Source organism: Thunnus albacares, chromosome 20 (genome assembly GCF_914725855.1).
Source record: "Thunnus albacares chromosome 20, fThuAlb1.1, whole genome shotgun sequence".
NCBI lineage: Eukaryota > Metazoa > Chordata > Actinopteri > Scombriformes > Scombridae > Thunnus > Thunnus albacares.
The window spans coordinates 22,237,839-22,250,082 of NC_058125.1; positions in this window are offsets into that span (position 1 = coordinate 22,237,839).

Genomic DNA, 12,244 nt, shown 5'->3' on the forward strand with positions numbered 1-12,244 from the left:
TAGTGGGTTTTAACAGCAGCAAAAATATGCTGGTGGACTGTGAGCTACATATACTGCTTTGTTGTGGTTGTAAAGTGCGCAGATTAAAAAAAAAACTGCAAGTTATACTACAGCCCAGCATCGGCCTGAGTCTCTGTCTGCAACACATGACTATTTTGGTATATTTACTCGCCAAATGGAAAATCTACCCGCATTTGGCGCTTGCACAACGCAACATAGTATTCTAGCTGATGATTACTTTTCTCTGCTGTGGATTGTGTAGACTAATACATCCATTAATTTAGAACACTGAAATTGTTCAAACATCAAGCATCATCAAGGAAAAATATCATCTTGTTTGCTTGATGTTGAAGGATTGCATTTGTCACACAGTTGATTAAAGAGAAAGGGACCATTCTGCTGTGGTTGAGTTACACTGACTTTGAACTAGTGAGGGACCACGAACAGAATAATGAAGCTCTGTCATGAAAAGCTGTCAATTCATAAGCCTTCTTGTCCGAATCAGAAAAGGTCTGGTAATATTAAGCTTGAGAGAAAATCAGCGCAGGTATAGGTCCTGCTAGACACTGTCTTTAAAGCCTGGGTTGCGCACACTACACTAGAAGCCACCCTATCATATCTAACTGTTTATGTTCAATATCTACAATAATGCAAATAGGCAATTCAGTTAAATAAAAATTGTCAGGTCTTTTCAAGTCATCTGCCTCAAGTCAAAGTCAAGTCGAGTCTTATCAGTGTTAGTCAAGCAAGTCTCAAGTCCTCAAATTTGCGACTCGTGTCAAATCATGCCACTTGAGTCCCCAACCTCTGACAAACATTGATTGGACTTTCCTTGGCCATGGAAATAGGGGCTAAATTCAAAAACAGGAGCTAAATTCCTTCCAGAAACAAACAAATAAGTGAATACATAATCAGTATTAACATACAGATGTGAATCTGCATGCTAAAAAAAGCCTCAAGTTCATATGGCAGATAGAAAGTCACCCACTTCCTTTCAGAATTCCAACGATGGCTGTGATCCTCTGCAATGAGCCTCAGCAAGCCTTGTCCTGAAAATACAAAAACAGAAAATATGTATCATGTTCTTAAAAGTGCCTGCACACCAGCAGGTGGCAACATTGTTTCCTGTATTTTTTTCTATGTACACACAGTGGCAACTTTGCCTCTGACCCTTACAGCAGCAGCAGAGGGGAGCCATGAGGCTGCCGCTCTTAAGGAGTGCAATTTGCCGCTTGAACAGAAATTGAGCATGATCAAACTTTGCCTCTTTTAGTGCAGGGACATTAAGGGTTTAAAAAGGACTGAAATTAAGGTTGGGGCCAGATCAAGCTGTTCTTTAAATATGATCAACAAAATATTAAAACCATTTGTAAAACTGACTGGTATCCTGTGTTGGGATGCTTAATTTGGAGTGATGTAGTAGTCTCTACATTTGTAACCAGTTAAAACTCTGCTGCAGTATTTTGCACAATCTTTAGATAGAGAGTGATTTTCAGTTTTTGACTTGCAGTACAGTGACTGAATTATGCAGAATATACCATTTAAAACAACAAATATACACATTATATATAAAATAACGTAATTAAATCCTTATCATCAATACAGTGAAAATTCTCTAAATTACTGATCATCTAGCCTATCAGTAGAAACTGAAATCTTGGTGCAGACGGCCAAAATTAGTTTAACATAATTATGTATGGATTTCTTTATTGTGAATATATAATTTATTTACATAGCAGTCAAAGTATCTATATCCATGCTTCACTGATGCGCAGAGTTGGGAAAAAATAGACTTGAAGCTGAAATGAACGGAGCAGCAGAAGAGCAGGTCCATCTCCTGTGCAGAATATGAGTTACGGCTGTCACTTTTTCCAAAAATAAAGTTTGTGCTTTGATTGGGCAGCCTTAAGGATAAACTGGATAATACTATGGATTTACTAAAGAATACTGTATAAAACAAATCTTTATTTAAATGAGGTAATTTTAAGGTATTTCTGCAATATTTTTCTTTTTGGGGGGGGGGCAGATTTATACATTTGTTTAACATTCTAGCAATATTTTATATTGAAGGCTTGAAGGGGGGGCTGGTGGTGGTGGTGGTTGTTGTTGTTGTTGTTGTTGTTGTTGTTGTTGTTGACTATTCAGATGCCAAAACCCTGCATAGCACTTTATAACAGTGCAAGTCAGTATTTTACAACCCTGGCAAGTTTGTAAAGTCTGGAAACATGACCGCAAACATCTTTATATATATAATTCTGAAACACTGGCTTGGGCAACTATGGTTGCTTTAAAAAAAAATAGAACCATCATAATTAAATTCTTTTTTAGTAACTACATCGGTAGAACTGTTACACTCTTTTGTGCTCGATGTTTGTGTGATGTATAATTATTTGTGTAATAATTATTACTTTTTCATCTTCGGTCTATGAACAAAATGTTCATGAACATGAGATGCACTCTGGCCCTTCGTAGCCTTCCAGTGTATCACTGCGAGGAGTCTCTGAGTTTTCCACTGCCGACCAGCCAACATGTTTCTGTGTACAGTATTGTAAATAACTTTGCAAATATATTGAACAGCCCAGTTTCTGTAGGGGTGGATAGCATTTTTGTTGAATATTTTTCCTCCTGTTTCTGTTAAGTTAGGAGTTACGTCAGTCATTTGTATTTTTCTTTATGTTTAAATAGGTAATTTTAGGTTGATTAGCTTAGTTACCTTTTGTTTGTTGTTTTGCTGTTAACTCACCCTGAAACCACAACTATGACTGCTGTTTCTCAGGAGCTGGGAAGAGGGAGTGTCATTTTCATCTTGCACCAGGGTTTCTCCTACAATATATTTTTAAATTCTTCTGCTTCTCCCAGTTTAAAGGCTCCTAATGATAGACCCACAGAGGTGTTTTTGCCTATTTTGCTTGATTAGACCTCTACTTAGGAGTGTGTGGGCTTTTATAGACTGTCTTTGATTGACATCTTCCCTAAAGAAGTAAAACACATTTGAATCCACTGGAGATAGAAATATGAACGTATATTCAGACTATACAATATATATCTAAATAACACAGCAGTAGAGTGGACAAAAGAGTCATTAAGTTTCATTCAGCGTATTCTGCTCATTCATTATTCACCACAGTTGTATCACTCATTCAGTATATAGCAGTGTTTAGTGTGTTCATTATGGAAAAGTGAGAAAATAGACTTTTGATTGATTTTTGTGTGTGCTTTTGATGGATAATATGAAAGCAGTACACTATAAAGATTAGAAGATATTGTACTATATGCTGATATAGAATAGACTGCTTCAACCAAAGTCTTTTCTCAATCAATGCACCATATATACAGTAACCTCAAATGTCATGCACAGTGGATTGCACAGTCCCAGGCTAAATCAGTCCATTGCATTGTAAAATTGCTCAATTTTCAAGCGCAATAATGTAATTAATTGCACAGTCAAAGTCATTTCATTTCCTTTAAAGTGCAACTGCGTGTTTTATCCTGTAACACCAGAGGGTCAAAGTCAAAGTCAAACATCTAAGTGAAGGAATGAGAAGAAAAAAATATTTTAAGTTGATGGGAACTTAATTATAACTTAATGGTGTCTTAAAATCACACAGTCAAGTGCACGAAAGTGTATTTTTGTATATTTGTAATTGCACTAATTAAATATAATCAATAGGTTAAATACATGTTAATTATTATGTTCAGCACACTTAAAACTTTTTTGGGGGTGGGGCGTATTGGTAAATATTAAATGAGAATTTAATTTAAGTATATGGTAACTTTTAAAATTACTTTCTGTATCATAAAATTAGGGTTGACTATATTCCTACATGATAACCTCATATGGTTATGAGCCATATTTTGGTCTTTTAATTTTCTGATTAATTTGTCTAACTCAATATTGTCAAACTTTTCATCCTTTCACAATTCTGTTTTTAAGCTCTTGACTATTTCAGATGCAATCACAAATCTTAAGATGTTTTGTGACAGGTTGAAAAGCAAATTTCAATGAGTTCCAGCCAAACAATATGACCACACGGGCAGTACGACATTGCTTACACAAGTCTTCACAAGTGAAATGAAATGAGAAATAAAAAATACCTCTTCATTTCTAAATTAAAATGAACAGAAATTATATATTTCCATGGTAACAAACAGCTTAGCGACGATGAATCGTTAATGTAGCCTTGTTTAATGTTTTTGTTTGTTTGTTTGTTTTGAATTGAATTGCGAAAATCCATAAATGTGATACAGATGAACCCTCCACCCACCCAACTTGTTTTTCAGAAATTGATCTTTTTCAATAATGCAAGTGAAAATCTTTAACATACAACAGTTTTTTGTTTGTTTGTTTGATGCAGAGTATACTTACATACAGTCCGTTACTGTATGCTTTACTAGTTTTTCTTCCATTTTTAAGCTTTGCCTGTAGTATTACCTCCCACCAAATAAGAACAAAGAAAAGTGGACTGATCAGACTGTTTTTTACCTTCTTTTTTCTTTCCTTTCCATATGACAAAATACACTCTCAGCTAACTTGAATGGGGACAAAATAATTTAATTGTGTGGCTCTTCTAGACTTTCAGATGTTTGGACCAAATGGATCAAATTCTGATAGTGAGGCAACTCATCTTGCAGGGGATGCATGGCGCTCAAAAAAATATATCCACTGTTTTACAGCCACAACAGTAGCAACGGAGTAATCTGCGGCACAGCCTATGTAAGTAAGTGTCAACCATGTTTTTGTAATTACTCTTATTGCCAGAAGAGGGAGACAAAAGTCCCACAGTTGGGCTTTAACTGTACAATACATATTTTTGAAGGTATATCAACTGTATACAATCTGTAACCCTTGCTTGTGGGTTGTCTTGTTGAACTGTAGAGTGGCTGAGGTCATGCAGTGAGGGTTCATGTTCAGGCTGGTTGAAAGGCTCCTACAGTGCTTAAACAGGCATGGTTGGTCCTACCTGTCTCAGTACTGCTGTTACCCTTCTTCAAATAACTGATAAGCTAAATACAAGTCCTATTCTACTGCTAGGAGTTGGAAGACCACTATCCAACATCTGTGATTTATTCATGTCTACATAATTACAAACAGGCAAGGGACATAATTATCAATGTCAATCATTCAGTCTCAACAACCAGGATAGAACATAGGATACAACAATCTCCTACAGTCTCATACATTAATTGGAAAAGTCTGTAGATATATTGGATAGTTGCTTGTAATTACTGTCTAATAATGTTTATATAGGGTGATGATTATCAAAATTATGTTTTTGTAAGCCATTTTCGCATGATCCTATTTTTTGTACAGTATAAAACTAATATTTATCAGGAATTTACTGTAAATAGATGAGATAATCACATACAATTAAAGCCTAAAGCTCGCAAGATACCATTAATGAGTGTTAAAGGATGATCATTTGAATATAATTTTACATTATTTTTTTGTGTTTTACATCCAGAAATCTGTGCTTTGATGGGGTGATCTTAAGGATAAATTGGATAATTCCATGAATTTACAAAAGAATACTGTATAAAACAAAATTAAAATACTTAAAAAATATTTTTTGTATTTTTACATAGAATTCAATGTAATTTAATATTCAAGACCACTAACTAATTGAATAATTCTGTAAAAAAAAAAAACAATAATATTCCATTATATTAATTTACAGATTACAGCCTTCATTTAATGTTGAATATTTTTTAATAAAATTTACTGTGTTTTATGGCATTTATACTTAATGTAGAAAAAAAAAACAAAACTGTAAAACAATACAGTAAATTTCTGTGAAATAACTTTTTTTTTACAGTGTAGGTCAGGGAGGAGCTGTCACATTCCTTAGGAATTTCTTTTCTCTCCTTGTGTCTTTTTCTGAGAACTAATAGCTGCCAGATACTGAAATGTTTATTAGTGTTGCTATGTGTGTTGTAACATGTCTGTGATTTATGATTTACATGCTGTTATGAAAAAAAAAACTCCAATTGAAACCAATTCTTTTTAAAGAGGGATCAGTCATGTAGTATTGAGTGATCTGGTGCTTGTCGTTTTATGATACTTTTATTGTATTATTATTTGTAAATAGTTTGTGTTTTGTGCAGTTTTGTTTGTATTTTACTATTGAGTTTTATGTATTTTATGATGGCATTAGTTCATGCTATATATATAGATATATATATAGATATAGATAGATAGATAGATAGATAGATAGATAGATAGATAGATAGATAGATAGATAGATAGATAGATAGATAGATAGAGTACTTTATTAATTAACATGTAAATAATCAACTCATCTTTTATTACAAACTACAATCACATTTTAACTCGTGATTCTTACTGAAACTTTACTTACTTCTTTTAATCTTACTTGATGTGTTATTGCTATTATACTGATGTTTTACTGTATTTAAGTGCTGCATTTGCCACCATCTAATTTATTTTTTGTTGTTTTTTACAATTTGATGTAAAGCAATTTGAGTATGTGTGATGGTGGTGATGGATATACTGTTTATACTATATAAGAACTGACTTGACTTAAAGATCCCTTCCAGACATATTTTAAGACACATCAGAAAGACAAAAAAAGTTCAGTTAACCAGTTAAAAAATCTTAAAATGACATCTACTCCTCGTTCCTCTAGCTAAATCCAGAATCTGTGAATATGACGTTGTTTTCTATTTCAGTGTTTGTGCACTTGCAGGCTTCAAGTTTCCACATCACACTTGTTTAAACTGCATACTGGCCTTCGACTGGCTCCAAACTAGTTGGTCCACATGTTAAATTGAGATTTAAGGTGAGAACAGAGAAACTTTCCTTCATTCAGCAGACGAATGTGAAAACAAACTCTGAAAACACATCATTCTGTACAGAGACGCTCAAACATCAAACTGTAGGGACAAGAAGACCATATTAACCATATTTAAGCTTTGATAAGAGTTCATTAGTTGACTTTGTAAGGTTTTAAAAGATTGCAGCAGAAATATCTTACATCCCACATGTTATACAGTACTTTATATGTTGTTGAATTTTCTTTGTAATCCAGGCCTTTGGAGATGTACAAATCTACAGTCGTGACCCATCAGCAGAGATTTTGCTGCAATCAAACACAGACTGTCCACAATTTAATCTCACAATAGTGCTGCTCATTATCTGGTGGTTTTGTATAAAGCAGCCCTCCTCCTTTATGGGATGTTAGTTTTATCAAAGCTTGCTCTCAGCTCCTCTCAGCGTGTCCTCCGTGTCCTCTGGTGTCACCACCCACAGCGGGAAGACTAATGTGCTGAGCAGGCATAGCTTTGTCCTCTATCAACCCACAAACCTCCCAGCGGTTCATATCTCAGCCTTACAGGATGAGCAGTGTGCTGCGGATCAGGCCAATGAGCTGCTTGTTTTAAGACCAGAGGAGTCTTTTGGGGTTTTCACTGTGTCACTGAGACAAATTCTTGTACTTTTACTGAACTCCGGGGTTTATTGTGAGAGTGGAGGACAGTTGTGAATCAATTTGTCCTTTACAGAGACGATTATTTCAGGGGAGCAATAGATTGAACTGATAAATTGCTCCCCAAAATATGGCATAGGAATTATACAATATATGACCAAAAGTATGTGGATACCCTAATCTGCATATTTTTGATCTGGGATGTTTTTTCATGGTTTGGGTGAGATCATTTTGGTTCAAATTCAGTTTAATTTTAGACAACAGTGTTCTTCCAATTTTGTGGCAACAGTTTTTTGGAGAATGCCTGTTTTTCTGTTTCAACATGGCAATGCCTTCATGCACAAAACCAGGTCACCAGAAATGTTTTTCCCAGTTTGTTGTGAAAGAAGTTGACCTCAACCTCATCCGACATCTTTGGGATGAACTGGAGCACACAAACTGTGAGCAAGACCTTATTGTAGCCGACTTCACTGATGCTCTTGTGACTGAGTGGAAGCAAATTCCTGCAGCCAGGTTTCAAAGTCTGAAACCAGAAGAGCGGAGGCTGTTACAGCAGCAGATTAATCCTCATAGTTTTGGAATGACATGTTCAAAAACAAATTAATTGACTCCCACACACTTTCTACACTTCTGACATTTCAAACAGCAAATGACAAGTCTGCATGTAAATACGTACACACAGGCTTTCACTGATATATGAGCCAATCCTGGGGAGTTGATATTTTGTTTTGAACTACTGCTTCAGCTCCTACGTGCCTGTTTACAGCAGGTGTGCAAAGACACTCCTTTTTTTTGCATTTTTGGAATGTTCAACAGGTTAAGCGGGTGTAATGTTCAGGTGCTCACATACCTGTTTTGGCTATATAATGTGCCATTCATAACATGACAATATGTTTGCAACCATAAAGCCTTTAAGAGGACAATAGGATTTTAAGATTGCACTGCTTTACCTGCAGTTTCTTACTGTAGACTAGAGCTGCAAAGATCAGTTGATTAATCGATGGACAGAAAATGATTTGGCAACTATTCTGATAAATCATTCATTCGTCACTTTTCAAGCAAAAATGCCAAACATTTTAAAAATGTGCTGCTTCTCTTTGTCTTACATGATGTGCTCAGACAAAAACAAGACGCAATGACGTCAATTTGAGCTCTTGGAAGTTTTTTCCACTTGCCCTTTTTAGTGTTTTCTGATGTTTTATTGACCAATTAATCTCGAAAATAGGCAGCAGATTAATCGTTAATGAAAATAATAGTTAGTTGTAGCCCCACTCTGTCGCTGTCTGCATAAAACTACCATTTATCACTTGTGTTAATCCATGAGTTTGTCACCAAAATCCTCAGAAAGTACAATATGACTTTAAGACTATATTGCTTTGGCTTTAGCTTCATTCTGTCTGACTCAAGCTACAATGATTAAAAGTGTTTGGCAACTATTTTGATGATTGATTAATCGTTTTTCAAGTAAAATGCCAAACATTCAGCTGTAATAGATGTGTCTTCTTCTTACATTATCATAAATTAATGAAGAATTAATAAAAACCTGTTTTTTCACAGGCATTTTTCAGTGTTTTCTGATGTTTTATTGACCAACTGATTAATCAAGAAAATATTTAGTAATTGACTGAAATTCAAGTACACTCTGTTCAATAACAAAAAAATGAAATGAGGCAATTTTAAAACCAAAATGGATTTATTGGTAACATTTTTACATCAAAGCCCTTGAACAGTTTTTTTTCCCTTCGGTTGCAGTTGACAGTAGAAACCACAGGGGTGAACACGGCGTGTTTCTGATGCTTTACAACAGGAATCATAATGAACAGACCAACACGAGGGCGCTCACATCGACCCATGACAGAGACAGAGACAGAGACAGAGAGAGAAAAACAGAAGCAATAGTTTTGGCACACATAAGTACACATAATGACAATGTTTTCAAGTTTACCAGTGTTGCAACGAGTAGGCCTATCAGCTATCAAATCCTGAAACATTACAGAGAAAACATTTCTCACATTCTTTACTTAAAATGCCTTCTTAAAACAGTATTCAGTGCTGTTTTATAGTAAAATACAGGTTTTACAAAAGTGGAAGAGGTACAAACAGCTAGTATAGTGCTTCAGGCTACACTGGCAACATGTTGGTGGTAAAAATCAGATTATTGAGAGAGGGGACAACTGATGTGTGCTGGTAAACTGAAACCAAAGCCTTATTAAAATCCTTTCTCAGAGCAACGCTTGCAGCAGGAAGGCAAGTTCGAGACAGATTTGGAGGCTGTCCTTCAAAAAAAAAAAACAACCGACAGTAATTACAACTACATCACTGGACACACAAACGGTAACGCACACACATACAATGACTGCGAGAGGACGAATGTAAACATCAGCTCCTCCACGACGAGAAGACACCGAGAGGCTGCCATCGATTGAACATACAGTAGTGGTCGGACACGACGGCGGAACAAACATCTTCACGTGTTTGTTTTTTTGCGAGCCAGAAATTCCCTTTAGTGCACATTTGTAAGCTTCTGCTACACTAGAGTATGTGCTCACACAGATAACGTGCAGTGGTTTCATCTATCAGCATCCGCTATAAACGCATGTCTTCATAAGATGGAGAAGCATCTTTTGAAATGAGCATAAAACACAGGATTTAAAGAAAAGAGGACGGTATGAAATTATGCTACACATAACACAAATTAAACACTTTTACCTAAAGCTTCTCTGGACATTACTACGTTCATGAGTTTACAATTATCCTCCATCTCTTAAAAGACATAGCTGGCGATTTTCTATATTTTTCTTACTGTTAACAAATCTCATGCACAGAGCCAAACTGTGTGTGTATCTAAAGCCTGATATATCTCATTCCTCTGTGCCGCAGACCTCTGTTGTTGTTGTCCAAAAACTATTAAAAACTCATCAGTAAGCCACACCGCTGCACTGGGTGACATGATCCTTCACCTCGAAGAGTTCGGGAATGTTAGTTTGTTTAGAAACGGCTCCAAAGACTAATAACAGCAATCATGTTTTCAGTCTCCAGAGAGTAGTTCTGTGTAAGGCAGACACACAACCTTTTGACATTGTTCTATATTGTAAATTTCTCAAAGATCTTCAGTACAGAGTCGAGAGGTTGTGATATGCAGCACAAGAAGCTAGCAAACCTCTGTAAACAGAATCCACATTCCCGCACATGCTCAGTGGTGTCTCCCTTACACAGAATTACTCCCCAGAGACTGAAAATATGATTTATTAGTCTTTAGAGCCGTTTTTTAAACAAACTAACATGACCATGACCTTCGAGGCGAAGGAACATGTCCCTAAGTGCAGCAGTGATGTGTTTTTAATAGTTTACAGCACAGAGAAATAAGATGTATCCGGCTTCCGATACATGCGGTTTGACTCTGCACATGAGATTTGTTGATAATAAGAAACAAATCACCAGACTGATCCTGTAACATTTAAGAGGCAAAATGGTGTCATGATCAGTTTGTCAGCAGATATAAGGAATGTGAAAATGCATGAAAGCATCATTTGGATGGGAAGAAGAACAAATTAAAGCACAATTAAACTGCACATTCTAACACAAACACTGTTACATCTAACATGTACACTTTAGATCTGCTGGAGAATGTTATATATATTAAGAAAATAAATAGATTCTCCTTATTTACAATGGACATCTCCTGTTTTCCCCTCTAAGCAGCTCACTGAGCGCATCACAAATGATCACAACAGCCCCGTTATTTTCTATTTCAGCGTATCATTTCACAATCAGCACCTCAGAATATGCGACGCACGTTAACGCAGAAGCATCACTGAATCTCTTGTGTTTATACAGTCCACTTTTTTTTTTTTTTTTTTTTACTACAATATATAAGTTGAATCAAATTATTGTTCAGTAATTACAAAGTCACCTGATCTACCCCGTGTGTATCTACAGTATTCATTCAAATTATCTGTACAGCACACAAGGAAAGGTTCAACACTACTGGGGAAGAAGAGCAAACACTAAATACATGTAGTGAAGGATGAGTATAATCACGTACATAAAATGAAGAGGGTAACCTGCTCCTTTAACTAAAGTTCAGGGGCCAGATGTATAAACAATGCATACACACAGAAACCATACATGCACCATTTCTGCACATAAAATTGTATTTTTTAAAGCATAAAGTGCTTTAAAGGGCTGCAACTAACGACTCTTTTCATTAACTATTAATCTGTCCATTATTTTCTTGATTACTTGATTAGTTGTTTGGTCTAAAAAAAATGGTGAAAAATGTCAATTACAGCGTTAATCTTTCATTTTGATCACTTTTGTGTGCTCAGTTATATTATTTTTACATTATTTACCTGTTTTTCTTTTTTCATTTGCCTTTTATTTTAACATCTGTTTCAATATAAGTGCTATAACTAGATCATTAATTAACTTCTGATGTTTAACGATGGTTTACAGGTGCTTTTGATGAATTATACATATCATAAATAGCCACAGTCGAGTGTAACGGTCACACAAAACGGCGACTACTCCGGTTGCCACAATCGGTGACAGTACGCTCCTCCTCTGCTCTTCTTTTCATTGAGGAGTAATTAAGCGCATGTTTACATCTATTTATGGCTAACTATGGGCGTGAAGTCAGGTTTGTGTATGTAGGTCACGATAATTGAGATTCATAAAACAGAACTATGTGTAAACACGACAATCTGATGAAAAGAGCGTTAACAGAGTTTCATACATCTGGCCCCCACGCTGTAAATGGCTGACACCACCTTTTAAAACACACTTTAAACCATGAAGGTGAG